Below are 15,282 nucleotides of genomic sequence, written 5' to 3'. Positions count from 1 at the left end.
TTCCTGAGCAGCTATTTTTACTCTAGAGTCACATGCATGAAAATTAATTCCCCTGATAACTTGACCATCCATCATTTAATCCCTCCTTAAACAATATGAACAAAAGGGAATACAGGTTCCAAGAGACAAAGGATGAAAAAAACAGGAAGGAATTGCAGCTGGAATCAGACAGCTGTTCTTCTCTGAACATCAAGTCAAGCCCATTTGGACATACATGAACTTCAGAGGCTGATCACAAAAGATTTCTTATTAAGCTTTTGGGCTTTCTTTTAAGGGTTTAAAGAAGTTCTCAGTTTGGAAGAGCTTCCCACTTCTGTGGTTTCAGAAACTTCAGCTATGTTTAATACAAGAAGTACAAAACTGGATCAGGCCAGCTCTCCCATCCCCTTTCCTGGCAATCACCAGTTTATTGCGTTCCTGAGCTCAGGATGCAGTCAAATCTAACAGTCACTAAGGGTCTCTGTTCTGTTAACTTCTCTAATCCCCGTCTGAGAACATTTACACTTTCTCTCCACATGACTTTTTGTTCCAGTAACACAGCTGCAATTAAGCGGTTCACAAAGAGTATTTTCTTTTGTTTGCTGTAAGACAGCAACTTACTTCTCAAATTTCAGTAGAAAAGAACATGCTAAAGGTCTTGAAGGACCCAGTCACGCCTCAAAGTTGCCAGTAAATGTTTGCAGTTATCAAAAAGAAGAGAAAATGGTTTCTTCCAATAAAAGCAATAAATCTTCCAGCATACTAAGTATTTTCTCTTCTTCAGTCATTGAATGAATATAAAATTTCAAAATTATTTTGTGAAAATACAACAAAATCCCAGCTTAAAGTTTTCTTCCTTTACACACCATAATCCTCAAATGTACAGGGGATAAAACTTGATCAAAGACCAAGGAAAAACAGAAAAAATATTCTTACCAAAACTGTTTGCCAATAGATTGAAACAAACTAACGTGATACAGTAGTACCAGAAAACATCTAAAAACAAGAGTAATTTTAAAAAAAGACTATTTTTATAATGCATTACACTTCTGAAACACCCAAGTCTTGTGCCAATCATGGTGAGCACACACATTTTAATTGACATAAAGGAGCTTTACACAGCTATTTCAGCAATTCAGTTCCACATGTTAGCCCATGTGCTTAAAGCTCCAGGCTGATTTGGCTGTTCCACACCTGTGATAACCTAACTGCAAAGCCACTCAATAAATGAGTCTATATTTCTGATGAACCAAACTTTCAGCACTGCCAGCTAGCAAATCTTTTATAATCAGATAATCTTTAAATTTTTATTAAGGTCATTCAAGGGATTCGATGACAGGACACTCTGAAAAAAGAAGCTGTTCAAAATTTAAGGTTCTTTACTATTACCTTGATTGCTAAGCATTGTCAGATTATAGCATCAGAAGGAACCTCTTTCAGGAAAACTAAGTCTAAAGTTTGAGGTTCATGAAAAACCTATAGAATATATTTCTTGCAAATCGTATTAAATAGATCACTGTAACAAGACTTTCCAGACAAACTTCTGATTTTCAGAGTCTGAACAACCTTACAAATAAAAAGGGGTAAGAGGATAAATAGTTCTAAAAAATCTATAATAAACCAAGAAAAAAAAATTAAAAAACCACAAGATAGAAATCAGATTATTATTAACCCTTGAAGACCTTAAACATAACCACTAAGCTGGGAACACCAAAAGTACTTGCAGCTATGAATGCCTGAAAACCCATCCCGATCATTAAAAGGAAGAAACCTCAGCTCACAGAAGCCTCAACCACCAGCACATGAGATAAGGACATTCTTGAAAAACTCATAAATCTGAACTAGAGGGAACTGAAGGTGTCCCAGTACAACTTGAATGAGCCCAAGCCTTAATTTCTCCCCGCACTTTTTTACCCCACCTTCCTTTAGTACTAGACTGGGTACTCCTCCAAAAGATAATGGTTTTCTAGAAGTTTTCACAAGCTAGACCTTCTAGGTCAAAATTTTCTAGGTGCTATATATATAGGTGCTATATATATAGGTATTCTTGCTACGTTGTAAAATAATTTCTTCCTTTTCCTTTCCTTTTCCATTTGACAGCCAGCAGCTGCTCTTCTTGTACAGAGCACTGTTAATTTATGGACATGCAGACATATACTGCATTGTCTCCTGCAATGTTATGTATCAATTAGGATGTCAATAGCATTTGCACTCCATTTTCATCCCACTCAAATTTCCAGTGAAGTTAGTAGAGAGAACCTCATCGTTCTTCAGGGTGTATCAATTCAGACACCAAGCATTAAGTATCAAAGTTATTTTTATGGAAAAATATAATCAAAATTTAAGTTTTCCCTAGGCTGCAACATTTTATTTTTTAATATTTCAGTGGATTCATTAGCTGTGCTATTATTTTTTTGCTGCCACTTTCTGTACAGTTTTCTAACACTAATTAATAAGCTGAATGTTTGTGCAAATGTTTCTGAAGCTCTGCCTCTAATTGATAAGAGGAAAGCCATTCAGGTGCAAGACACTTGTCTAAGAACACAAAACATGATTGAAGATACATGAAAATTCTAAAATACAGAGTCTGTGAAGGCTGGACAGAATCTCTTTCCTCCTAGAAACCTACCCAAGGTAAATCCTTGACCGAAAAGTGCACAGGGAGCTTATTAACAAGTAAATCTGCATAATGCATGCATACGCTCATAATGCAGGCAGTACCCTCTTATTTCCTAAATATCAAATTTATGTGAAGAAGTCCAATTTCAAGACTTACAGAAGATGAAAGCAAACTGGCTTCAGAAGAACAAACCAGAAAATGCACCTCAATCACTGAAAAATAGTTAAAACACACTAAGGCACCTGAAAGACACACCATAACAAATCCTCTGAAGGAGAAACCACTACTTATCACCTGTTGAAACATCCTATTTAAGGAAGTCACACACAGTCTTTAACTAGGCTGCTGGCTACTTAAACTTAACCACACAATTGTCCAGTCAGTGACACATACTACAGAGATGTCTGTCGAAGCAACACGTGTTCTGTTCCTCGCTGACATTAAAAAGCAAAGCATAGAAGCAGCACTTGGACCATCCTATCAACCATTTGCTTTCCTGGGATTCAAACTCCCAAGCTAATCCATTGAAGGCAAATAGAACTTTTGCACTGACTTGAGAAACAAGAGCTATTATTCCACTGGTCATAATCCTAAACCTAGGAGGGGATTTCTGATTTTACAGTAAAGGTACTAAAAGGCAAGCCTTCTGCTCCATTTCCCTTCTCTATCTTTTCTCTGTTGAAACACTAAATTCAGTGAAGAGAGACATGGGTAAAATCAGTAATAACAATGCTGGCCCTTGATGAATCGCGGTGAGAGAAGAAAACTCAGCAAGATATTTTACAGCACTGATACCCTGATAAGCAAACTAGGTAGAAAAGTTAGACTATCTATGCATGACATGGTTAAATATCCACATGCTTCATTTTTTCACCCCTCTATTGCTTAAGGCAATATCCAAGTCCGAATCTATCACCATTTAAACCAGGCATGACTTTGCCAGGAAGCATAACTATTTCTAGCAAATGAAGTTTCAGACTTTAATTTAGCTCTGTCATTAGTCCATTTCATTTTTTAAAATAACAATATATAGAAGTGGTTAGCAGAAAAAGTCAACAGTCCCAACAAGAAAGATGGAACACCTTTCAACACTAAATAAGGCTGCTTACAAGTTTGAAATTTTGTAGTTAATATTTCAACAACAGTGTTCTACAAGGTAAAACCGACAAAGTTTTATGACTCAAGTCCCATTACCTTTCCCTGGTGACCCTAAGAAAACCCTGGAACCATGTGCATCACAGGCTTCTTGGGGTGGGTTTTTATTCCCTCCATGTATAATCATTCATGGAAAAAACACAGTGCAGTATGCCCATGCTATTGAGATGCTAAAGAAATTAATATTAAAAAGGAAAACTTCTTATCTGAAGCATAAAATTAATCACTGGGCACCAATTCCCCTGTGCAAACAAGGAGCTGCAAATGAGAGTGTCTATACCCCTAGAAATTATGAGATAAACTGTGTTCTGTCTGTACTCAGCAATAACTTAGGAAACCTTTGCATTCAGTTCCTTGGGTTTTTTCTCTAACCTTCTAACAGGTTTTCTAAACCTTCTCTTTCTTTCTAAACCTTTTTTAACAGGTTTTGAGGGCCTATCCACTACATGACTAGAACACTGGCTGTGACATGAATAAAAGTAAAGACAGACAGACTATAGAATGGACACGAGACTCAGAGAAGCTTCCCTCTCCAAGCATGCAATTTTACCTCAAAAATTATTTACTTTAACAAATCTTTATGCCTTTCAATGCTAATCCTGAAACAGCATGTAAGTCAACAAAAAATGCAACAATTTCAACAACACTGGTGTAATTATGCTACTGCAATGAACTAGTATTTATAGTCAGTTTCATACAGCGCACAGCATGGTGCTAAGATTCCAACACACAAGGATATCCTGGAGTGTGCCTGGAAGATTACTGTCATCTGCCTGCTAGAGAACATCAGCTGCACCTGTACACCTATCCAGATGTAGCCAAAAAAGCTTTAACAGCTGCTGTCAAACTGCATGTGAACACACAAGAACCTGGTATTTCCACTGATTTATCCAGCTTTCACTATGATCAAAAGCACATTAAAAAAATCAGCAATTTTTATGCTCTAATGTGGGAATCCAGGGCTTCCCTCTGGCTGCCCTGGAGGGCCTGGGACCCTGGCAGGAGGTCAGGAACCCCCCTGGACAGAGCCCCCAGAGACACTGTCTCTGATCTCTGTCCAGGGAAAAGAGTTTTCAATCTTACAGGATGAATCACAAGCTCTGAGTGTTTGATAAGAGTAATAATTAAGTGTGGCATGGGTGCAAAAGTAAAATTTTAGGTTTCTAGATTAGGGGTTCAGAGGGGACAAGATGGAGGAAATTGGGTGTGTCTTGTCCTTTTCCTCCTTCTTCATGCCCTCCATGTTTCACTGTAGTGTTGGCATTTTTCTATTGGTTTAGGCTGGGGACACACTGTTCAACGTAGATGATAGATATTGGCACATTATTGTAAATATAGTACACGTAGTTTTTGGTATATAATGTTTGTAACATCCCACTGAGGGGCAGAGCCCCACACGCTGCCCTGCAGGACAGACCTGCGGCAGGGCAGCAGAACATGTTATAGATAAGCAAGAATAAACAACCTTGAAAACAGCACAGACGAATTATGGCTTCTTCTTTGGCAACGGGGCACAAAGACAGAGACTTTTTACAATCTCGGAATCATCAATACCTCAGATTCCAACACTTTAACAGCCTTCTTCTCCCTTCAACAAACAAAACTGGCTTTCAAGGAAAAGTCTGATAGGAAAAAGCTTCTTCTTAAGTTCTTTTACTTGAGAAATAAACAGGGTTTTTTTCCTAACAAGCTCAGCATCAATTTCAAGCTTACAGCACAAATATGACACCTGCAATAGTGTTGCTCAAGAAAAGTCACCCATAAAGACTGCCAGCTCCAGATCTACTTTTCTAAATAAACCAAAACCAGACTTCAGATACACCATTTCCAGTGTACCTCTCTGCATATGCCTGAAGCCAAGTACCCACACTACACAGAAATATTCAGAGAAGAGGTCAACACCACATGAAAGCCATTTTCAGATTCACTTTCAAAAATTCAGCCAGCTCTATAGAATGTTCCCACCCATATTTCTCCCACAGATACAGAGAAACGCTCTTTCGGAAGACAACTTCCAAAAAACACACACACAAAAATTTAGCCAGAGTTGGATAAAGAAACCATGATACCCCAGAAAGCCATGTCCTTCTGCTGACAAGGCAGAAGCACACATAAATTAAAAGTCTAAAAGTCTGCTAAAAAAGCATGATGTTTTTGACAGCATCAGATTAGTTCATTAAGAGGTTTGTGTTCAGTTCAAACTTATGCACTTAAATTTTCATCATTTTTAGGTCAGTCAGTCCGTCTCCCCAAGCTTTAATTTAAGCTGCAAAGCAGGAGATAAAGCTTTTGTCTCTTTTCCAAGTGCCCCATCTCACCTAATTTAATGACCAATTGTTTGAAGCAGGAACCAGGAGCTAACACAGCACCTAGTCCTAAATCTGACATTAATTACCTTACCACATGCAAATCCTTAATAATACTCAACATCCTGCAAAACTACAGTATTCCCTAAAAATACCAGCAATCAAAAATCAGCAGTTTTAATACCAGGTCTCCTTTAACTCTTGACATAATACTTGCAGACATTTCTGTGGCATATTAAATTTACATACGGAAGATAAAGGACAGATGAAACCCTGAGAACAAAGCCTTCCCACATCACTTCTACAGCGTCACAACTGGAGCAGATCTCTAGCCTAACCAACTGGATTTCAAATTCACAGGGCATATCATTGTCCCAAGGCAACCTACTCAATTAATTGCCTTTTATGAGAGCATTTTAATAGATAATGATGCACAAAGAATATGCCTGGTTCCTCACCAGGTATTTAAGTGGCGCAGGAGAAAGAGAAGCCCAGATGAAATAAAAATGGCACCAAAGAGTCGCCTTGTGCCCTTCCCATCTGTAAATGCCAGCTTCTTTCTCTGTACTTCAGGAGGAGGTGGGGCTGGGAAACACTTCTTTCAGAAGTTCCACCCTTCTTTACAGATGCACAGATTTCATTAATAGTTAACTGGCGACATACAACATTAACTTACCCTGGTATTCACAGCTTTCCATCCACGCTTGTCCCATGGTAAGCAACAGCTTGGGTAAACTGCTTACAAATATTTTCTGCACTGTGACACCCTACACCAAGACTTGCTTTTAGTCTTTTAGTCTCACTGACTAGCTCACTTTGAAACAGTAAAATTCCAGCCATTTTTTTCTGTAAGCAGAAGAAAAAAAAAGTGACAGACTGCTGAGCTGATAACCAACATTCCTTCAAAAAATGCAATACTTAATGTAGGTTTAACAAACTACTTGCAAAATCACTTTTGAGTTTCACCATTGGTGAACTAAAGGTTCTAGGCATGTCACACAAGTAAATTAGAAAGCTCTTCCAAAGAAAATCATTCACCTTGAAGAGCTGACCTTACTCTTGTTCAGGTTAATAAGTCTTCACAGGTGCTCTGGAACAGCCACTAAAGAGGCTCTTGAGTGCAAGGTCTCCTTCACTGTGAAGAACTTTGAACAAGAGAATGTCAATATTAACAAGGCCCTCTGGGCCATAATGTCGTGTATTTCAACATATAAATATTTGAAGCCATTTGAGTATGGCAGCATTCAGAAACCTCAGTGATAAAGAAGAGCTTTGTGAAACTGACAGGCATTTCAACAATAAACTCCATTTAAGAGTCTGCCCAGTCTCATTTTATCTAATTACTTGCCTCCCTTGCAGGAATAGCATGCTATTAAGGTTTGCTGATTAAGATTTGAAGGCACTTTGAAGATTTATTGTACCATACAACCACTAATTATTATTGTTCACACCTGCATTTGGTTGGGAGAAAAATAGCTATGTGCCAAATAATTTCTGTTCCAGATGTAAAAATAAAAATATTTGCCCTGCTGCGCTCTTTAAGAAGTGAACACCTAAAAGACTGCATTTTTACTGTCAGGCCTTCTCTGTGATAGTCAGTCTGTACAAACCATGTGGCTGAAAAATCCCAACATAAAGGAAAAAAAAAAAGCAGAGACACTACAATTTCCTGCCACCAGAACAGGTAACATTTACACCCTGGTAGCTTTCCACTCCCAGGAATGCAATCTCCTCCCCTTCCTAGGCGTCTTCACTGCTTCCCTTCAAGGCACTGAAAATGACAATTCTTCGCACAAGTTACAATGCTGTGCACAAGTTATCACTGGTCATGATGACCAGTCACAGTGGTTATTTACCACTCATCCACACGGTCCATTTTTACTTTCAAAGGCCTCTGAAGCTGTAAATAGACTATTGGGTCACATCCTTTCACCAGGCTCTTTTATCCAGGTGAAAATACACACAGTGTACTCACGCTTTAACATTCTGCCCAATCTTTTCACACAGGTATTTCCTCACTCTTCATCCACTCAAACAGCCTTGAGCCTGTGGAGCTCACAGCCATCAATTCCACTCAACAACAGCCATGGAAATAAGAGGATTTTTTTTTAAATTAAGCTGTTAGAACAACACCCTGTGATACAACCTGCCTCCTTTTACATCTGGTATATTAAAAAGTCTTTACTTTGACTGTACCTTCAACCTAAAAAAAAAACCAAACACCAAACTCTGATTAGGAAAAAATCAATACAAAAACCCTGATCTATAATAGATCCTGATCTAATAATTTATCACATACAGCAAAAGAAATAAAAAAGTCCCATTATGGAAGGAATACATTATATGCCTTTCCACTCACCAAACAGGGTTGTTAGGTTAAAAATGAGTAATAAAGTATCTTTAAAAGATACTTTAAAAGATACTTTATTATCTTTTTTTTCTCTTTCTTGCTGTCATTCTCTTCTTTCCTTAAATTACTCCTTACATTCTAGAACTGTTAATGGAAAGACACACTTGTTGGCAGGTAAAAAAAGACACTCCGAGTGAAACACATCTGCTGCATGTGAAAGCGGAACAGATATGTCCAATTGATAGCACCAGGAGTGGTAGCAAATTCTGTTGTAACTGCACTACCAAAAGATCCTCTGACTAGATTTAGTCTTTCCTCATCAGTAGTTCTTGCACAAGATCCACACTGTTTGTTTTCTCATTTGTACCTCTATCGTGGCTGATTCTAACCCTTGCAGAAATGTCTTTAGATCCTATTTCTGGCCATCCAAAGACAGATTCACACAGGCAGCGTTCAGTCAGAGGCCTGATGCTCCAATGTGAACAGTGGCAGCAGTCCTACTCTGCAGTGGGCACTCAATGGCATCACCTCACCAACCTAAGCCCAAACTAATGACCTGGGAGTCATGACACCTCAGAATATATATATTCCAGCTTTCTCACATGAGGTTCAACCCTCGGGAAAATGCCGGTGCATTCTGACCCAGTTTCGCTGCACAGTTTCACAAAACACGTCCTCTTCCCTGAAAAGGTTTCAGGAACTGATCATGGTTACTGCCCCAGCTAGTTCCACATGCAAAGACTTTCATATTCCCTTCTCCAAAACTCACACCTTAATAAGATGGCTAGACGCAGATTACCTGCAACCAACCTTACAGTTTCCATGTCCTACATTTACTTGTGATCCTACCTACAAAACCAAACCGGTTCCCAAATGTTTCCCCAGTAAACAGGAGGGGTACGGAACAGCTCCTGGCGGTTCCCTATGAAGTCACTGCCTTTGTTGTTTTAAACATGCAATTTAAAGAGAATGACACAATCTAGAATATGAGAGATTATCCTGCGGTCTGCGGAGGTGTCGATTGCTAAGAGATAAAAAGCCAATGAAACCTATGCTATTTCTCATCACCGGCCAACAGATTTATCCTTCATTTCTGCTCCTCCAAAAACCTTAATGAGGAAAAAGTTTCCTCTCTGTTAACAAGACCGAGGGCTGCGGGGGCTGTTTTGTTTGGCTGGCGCAGACAAACCCGAGCCCTTCCCGGCCGGCAGAGCGTGGTTCTGCTGCTGCCGAGCGCCCAGCCCGGCTCCACGGGACGCGGGCTGCAAATCCCGGCGGGAACACCAACATACCCCGCTGCTGCGTGAGGCCTTTCTTCACCTCTCTCCCACCCCGCCGCGATCCGAGAACCAAAGAAGGCACTCACACGCCCACCGGCGGCCATCCCTGCGGCAGAGCCCCCACCCCTCCGGGAAAGCCCCGCTCGGCGGAGGCCGCCGCCGGGATGGCCGCCGCACACCTACCGCCGCTCCGGAGCCGCCGTCCGCGGTCGCAGGGCGGCGACGGAGCCGAGCAGCGCGGAGCTCCGCCCGGAGCGGCCGCGCAGGGCTGCGCTGGGAGCGCGGAGCAGCATCTCCTCCCCGCCGGCCGCCAGACCCGGCGCGGAGAGGGCGGGAGCGGCGGCGGTCCCCGCCCCGCGGCTCCCTCCTTCCCTCCGCATTCCCTCCCGCTGTGCCCGGCCGGCCCGCAGCCGCCCCAGCCGGTGCCCCGGTACCTGTGGTACGCACCGCGGCCGCCCGGCCCCACCGGCCCGGCGCTCCCGCTGCCCGCTCCGCTCCGCCGGTCGCTACCCCTCGGGGCCGCCAGCAGCACGGGGAGGCGGGCGGCACCGCCCTCCGCCCCCGAGCAGAGCCGAGCCGCGCCTGCCTGCCCGCCCTCCTTCCCTCTCTCTCCTCTCTCTCTCCTCTCTCTCTCCTCTCTCTCTCCTCTCTCTCTCCCTCCCGCTCCCGGGGCGACGGGGAAGATGCTGACACACGCCCGGCCCCGCCCGCTCCCTCCGCGCCCCGACCGGCCCCGGCCCCTTCCCGCCCACAGGCTCCGGCCGCAGCTCCACAGCGGCTTGAGGATTGACTCGGGACTTGGCTCTCCTGGGGGCGAACTTCAGCCCTGCTCTTGGCTCCAAAGGCACTATTTTGGTTTTGTTTTCTTTTCTATTTTTTTTCTCCTCGGGGATGAACTGGCTGCTCCCAGACCTTGGCTCTTCAGCTGTAAAGTCTTGGTCCGCAAATTTGAGCAAAGCCTTAATGGCAAAGCTTTCAAACACAGCCGATTGTTTGTAGCTTTGGTGAGGGAAAGGACCACTTAATGAGGTGAAAAGTTGGGGGGGTTGTATATATATTTTTTTTTAATTAAGAATTATTTTTCCACTTCGAATGCAAAATCCACTGTGGAACCCACTGCCCACTTGTGCAGTGCGGTTGGAGCTTCCCCGATGGGTTCCTCTGGAGGTTTTGTAGTAGCTCCATCCTTTGTGGAGCCAGGCTGTGGAACAAAATTGCCACGGAATAGCACTTTTAGTCACAAAGAATAATGCACCAGAGATGTGCCCCCAAATTCGGGCTGTGCGAAAATGAACTTTCAGAATGATAGTCTGGAAGAGTTATTCTGTTTGAAAAAAAAATTTAAAATTGTGAAAACAGTTGCTTTAGAGTAAATAAAAATGTTTGACTGTAACTGTTTCCTAGCAAAATACCAATTGCTTTGTATTAACTAAAGTATTAAGGACTCCGCATAAAAGTCAATCTGCCATAACTAATAGTGTCAGGGACTTTGTGTAGGTCATAACAAAAATAAAGCTGAGTAGTAAAAACTAATTTACATAGGAAGAGGCTACAGTAATCTGAGAGGCTGTTAGTTATGTAATTTAAATATAATTTTCTTGTAATACAAGTTCTTTAGGTTGATAACTATCTACTTACATTTTAAGGTGAACTTACTATATTGGCATTCACATTTCCAAAAGGAGCTAATTTTGGTCCCTGTACATTTGTACATTCTATGGCACCTCTTCTTTCTAGAGGTCAGTGTCTCACTGAAAGAGAAATTTTAATAGGTGTTAATGATCTGTTAATAGATTTTATCTTAAAACTCTACTTTCACACTTCAGATCAATAGATCCATTCACAGTGGACCTAAGCCATGCCACTATATATTCTGTCTTTACTGTACTTGAAGGTAGGCCACAGAAAGAATTCTTTGCAGGAATATGATTTTTTTGTAAAGCTGCATTATTAACTCAAGGAAACAGAATGACAGAAGAAGGACTTGGGGATGTGTTAAAACCCTGCCTACATTATCAGGCAATATTTGATACTTGTACTAGAATACGCCTCTGAATATAGAAGCCTCCTCCCCAGAGAGTCATCTCTCTTAAAAGACTGTAAATCTGATTGTCATTTACTTTCCTCAAAAGAAGATCTATTTCCTTGTTCTTCATCCTCCTAATGAGCATCTGTTTGGGACAACATTTTCCTTGGCCTTGTCAAATGTATGTGAATGCCTTAACAATTATCTCATTAGACTATTTGATTATATTCTTAATTAAACATCTTCAACAAGGAAGCTTGGAGCTTAGGATCAATGAAAAATATAATTACCATCTTTACCTACTGTGCATTTTACAGGGATGCAAATGCATGGGAAACATTGCCATAACTTTAGAAACTTCTTATATCACCAACTAAAAGAAAGACATGGCATGTTGTGCACAAAGACTGATGCCTTGGAATGCCTCCACTGTGGGAAAATGAAATGGCTTTTGTCAGTGCAGTGCTTCTGGATTTGTTGTGAACACAACACATTCACTGCAAAGATTGGCATTCCAGCACCTAAGAGATTCCTGAGTGTGACATTTTCCTAGCTGTTCCGAGGAAGTTTCCATGATAACCAGATTTGCAAACATTACATTTTCCTCTGAAGAGATTGTCTGGCAAATAAATGTCCTCCAATTACTTCACCATCAACATCTTGCATAATTTACTTATAGCTTATGTTTAATGTAGTGCAACTTTGCTTGAGATTAAAGAAAAAAAGAAGCCAATTCACAATATCTACTGTTCATGTTCATGTTGAAACTTCCTTAATAAAAAGTTGGGTCTCTATGCCTAAACTGGGAGATTCAAGAGCATCTCCAAGTTCCTGGTTTGGGATTCATGTCTGGCCACACCTCAACTGTGTATTAGGACAAAACCTGTACATAAACTGGACAGAATCATGCCTTAAGCTCAACCAAAAATTGTGTGGCCTGCTGCAGTGTACATGTAAAAGTGATGTTAAAGGGAGACAAAGTCTGACAATTCACACTTTGCAACTAATGAAAGCCATTAAAAAACAAATGGAAAAGGAAAAAAAGCCCAACATAGGTGCATCTGACACATTTGGCCCACAAAGCACCTTCTGTTTGTCTGTATTAGGTGTTGTCCTTACATTATCTAAAAGATCCTAAGAAAATTACGTGAGTAGCTGAGAAAGAAGGAGCAAAAGCAAATAGCTACCACAAAGATTAAATCTCTGGGAAATATTAAGACAGTACAGTGACTGTCTGGGATTTTCAAAAGCGACAATTAATTTTGGGTGTTTTTCTGTTTTGGTGCACAAATGGGGACCTCATTTTCAAAAAGTACAGAACAAGTGGTATCTAAACTTTGGCAGCTTGATTCACAGATCCCTTTAGAACTACTGGACATTTTATGTTCTTTGGCTAAATGACAATCAGGGGATAGGGAAAACACTGCCTACAAACATTTGATGAGACTTAATACCAGTCAGAGGAAGTATTTTCAGTCCCCATCTGCAATGAAATCCATTTGTAGGCTAGTGCCAGTGAAGTCTGCAGTGCTCCTGTTGGCCCTGTATCAGTACTGTTGCAAAAAAGAGGCCTGAGATATATTTGGGAGTATTGGTATCTTGTTTAAAAAAAAAAAACAAAAAAAAAAAAAGTTTACCAGGGAAGTTCTTACACCAAGACTTACAGGATAATCTTCAAGAAAATCTAATTTACAGGAGCCAATTAGCTCCAGATACTTAAAACCAGACTGGTTGAAATAGTAGTAAATATACAGTAGAGAACAATCTTGCCCAGACAGAAACTACTTGTTCAAACTGGTCCTCTCTGCATTTAACTTTGTAGTCTAACTTAATGAAGGTTGTGTTTAGGAATATTACAGTGAAGAGTTAAATCAGAGCAGCGGAAGAGAGACATTAAACTGTCTAGGGAGAGTAGGAGAAAAGGACTTGTTTTCATCTGAGATTTGAAATGAGATGAAGGGTCACCAAGGCTGAGGAATACACAAAGGCTGTCCCAGACTACAGCCTGTTTGAAAGAAAAGGCTCTCACATCAACAGCAGCTAGATTGTATGGAGGGACAGACCAAAGTCTAGACAAGTTGCCAGAGGCACAGGGGGGCACAGAGAAAAAAAGATTTTTTTTCCCAAAATTGTAGTGTTTCTGTTATTTCTTTAATTCAATAATTGATGACTCTCTGCTGACCATATTGTAAAGGCCAGGCATTGTAGATTTTGAATATTCTGTTGTTGCTTTCCAGCATCTACATGCATTGTGTTTGTCTTCAATCTATTCATTCCTCTTGCTGCAATGCAACTTGGCATTATCCTGTGTGCAAGGGATAGCACAACTTCTGCTGAGTACAGTGACAGCTGCATAGTTCCCTCAAACAGAGCAGGAGTGACTTGTACAAATGACAGCTTTATATTCGGCCATGATCTTCAGTACTCACAGGTCAACAAGAAATGCTGCTGATCTAGTGGTGAATTCTGTGATTTGGGTCTGTTATTTTTGAGTTTGGTTTCATGCAAGGAAAGTTGCACAATGACAGTTTCAGTAGGTGGCTGTCTGCAGGCAAACAATCCAACACGTACTTCCAGCATTTACAGTGTGTGCATGGCTTTCTTACACTTCCTGAGCTGCTAGAATCCTTCAGGCTACACACGTGAATTTTTTCTGCTTGATTAAATCCCACTTTGCTAAGGTGACAGAAATGACTGGAAACTAAGTTGTTCATATTCATCTTTAAGGATTGCATGATTTTGCTATTTTTGACTAGCAAATATGTGCATATTCAGATGGGTGATCTTAAAGCTGACTGGAAGGGATGGGAACTGAATATAGTAATTGCAGTGCTTTTCTTTACAAGGTAGTAAACCCAGTAAAAGCTGGCAAAGCAATTAACATAACTCAACCCTCTTTTTCCTAACTTTTTTACCACTGATTGTTGACATTTTAAGATTTTTTTTTTCAGGTTCTGTCATGAATAGCATTCACTCAGGGACACTGGTTGTAGTTGAGTCCTGAAAATTGTGCTCAATATTTTCTTAATGATTTTTTAGTGTTCCCAGTGCTATCTTTACAGAGGCAATACCAGGGTCCTTGCATTTCCTAGTAGCAAAGGTACATATACAAATGTCTGACATTACAGGTGATGAAATATTTCAGTAAAGGTAAAAATATCTATGGATGAAGACATAAGATTGACTGATGCAAACATTTTGTGGAGTCATTAAATGCTTTGGAAAACCAGCAAAAAAAAAGTTTGAAGATAGACTCCAGGAGAACTTAGTGACAGAAACATAGAATTAAAGAAGTAGAATCCCTGTATAAACTACTAAGGAAGCTACCAAAGAGTCAGAGGAAACCAAAAATAAGAAAATATATCTGATAACATGGGAATATTTTACTCACTGTAATGCTGCTTGAATTTATTCTCATATTCATAAAAATCTCTTCTGCCTGTCTGTAAATCACTTAAGGGTATCATTCTCTACAGGAGTTCCACCAGAATTGTTCCAGGGTAATTGCATTGAAATCTGTGGAATTAGTCCAGTTTTGCATTGAAGCTACAGTGACGTTTGACTGT

At 40.6% G+C, this 15,282-nt stretch overlaps 1 protein-coding gene across 3 annotated transcripts in view; it reads right to left on the bottom strand.

Moving 5' to 3' along the window:
- Positions 1-10,306, bottom strand: part of PTPN13 (protein tyrosine phosphatase non-receptor type 13) — a 114,857-nt gene extending 104,551 nt beyond the window's left edge. Inside the window, exon 1 of one of the 3 annotated variants that reach the window (XM_072928661.1) lies at positions 10,125-10,306. The gene's annotated coding sequence lies outside the window, so the exon portion shown is untranslated. Of the gene's footprint in view, positions 1-9,873; positions 10,041-10,124 lie in introns of those variants that run through there. The other 2 variants (XM_072928662.1, XM_072928660.1) reach the window with 2 other exon arrangements.
- Between the last annotated feature and the right edge of the window lie 4,976 nt (positions 10,307-15,282).

Source organism: Taeniopygia guttata, chromosome 4, assembly GCF_048771995.1.
Source record: "Taeniopygia guttata chromosome 4, bTaeGut7.mat, whole genome shotgun sequence".
NCBI classification, from domain to species: domain Eukaryota; kingdom Metazoa; phylum Chordata; class Aves; order Passeriformes; family Estrildidae; genus Taeniopygia; species Taeniopygia guttata.
This window is presented reverse-complemented; position numbering and strand designations above follow the sequence as displayed.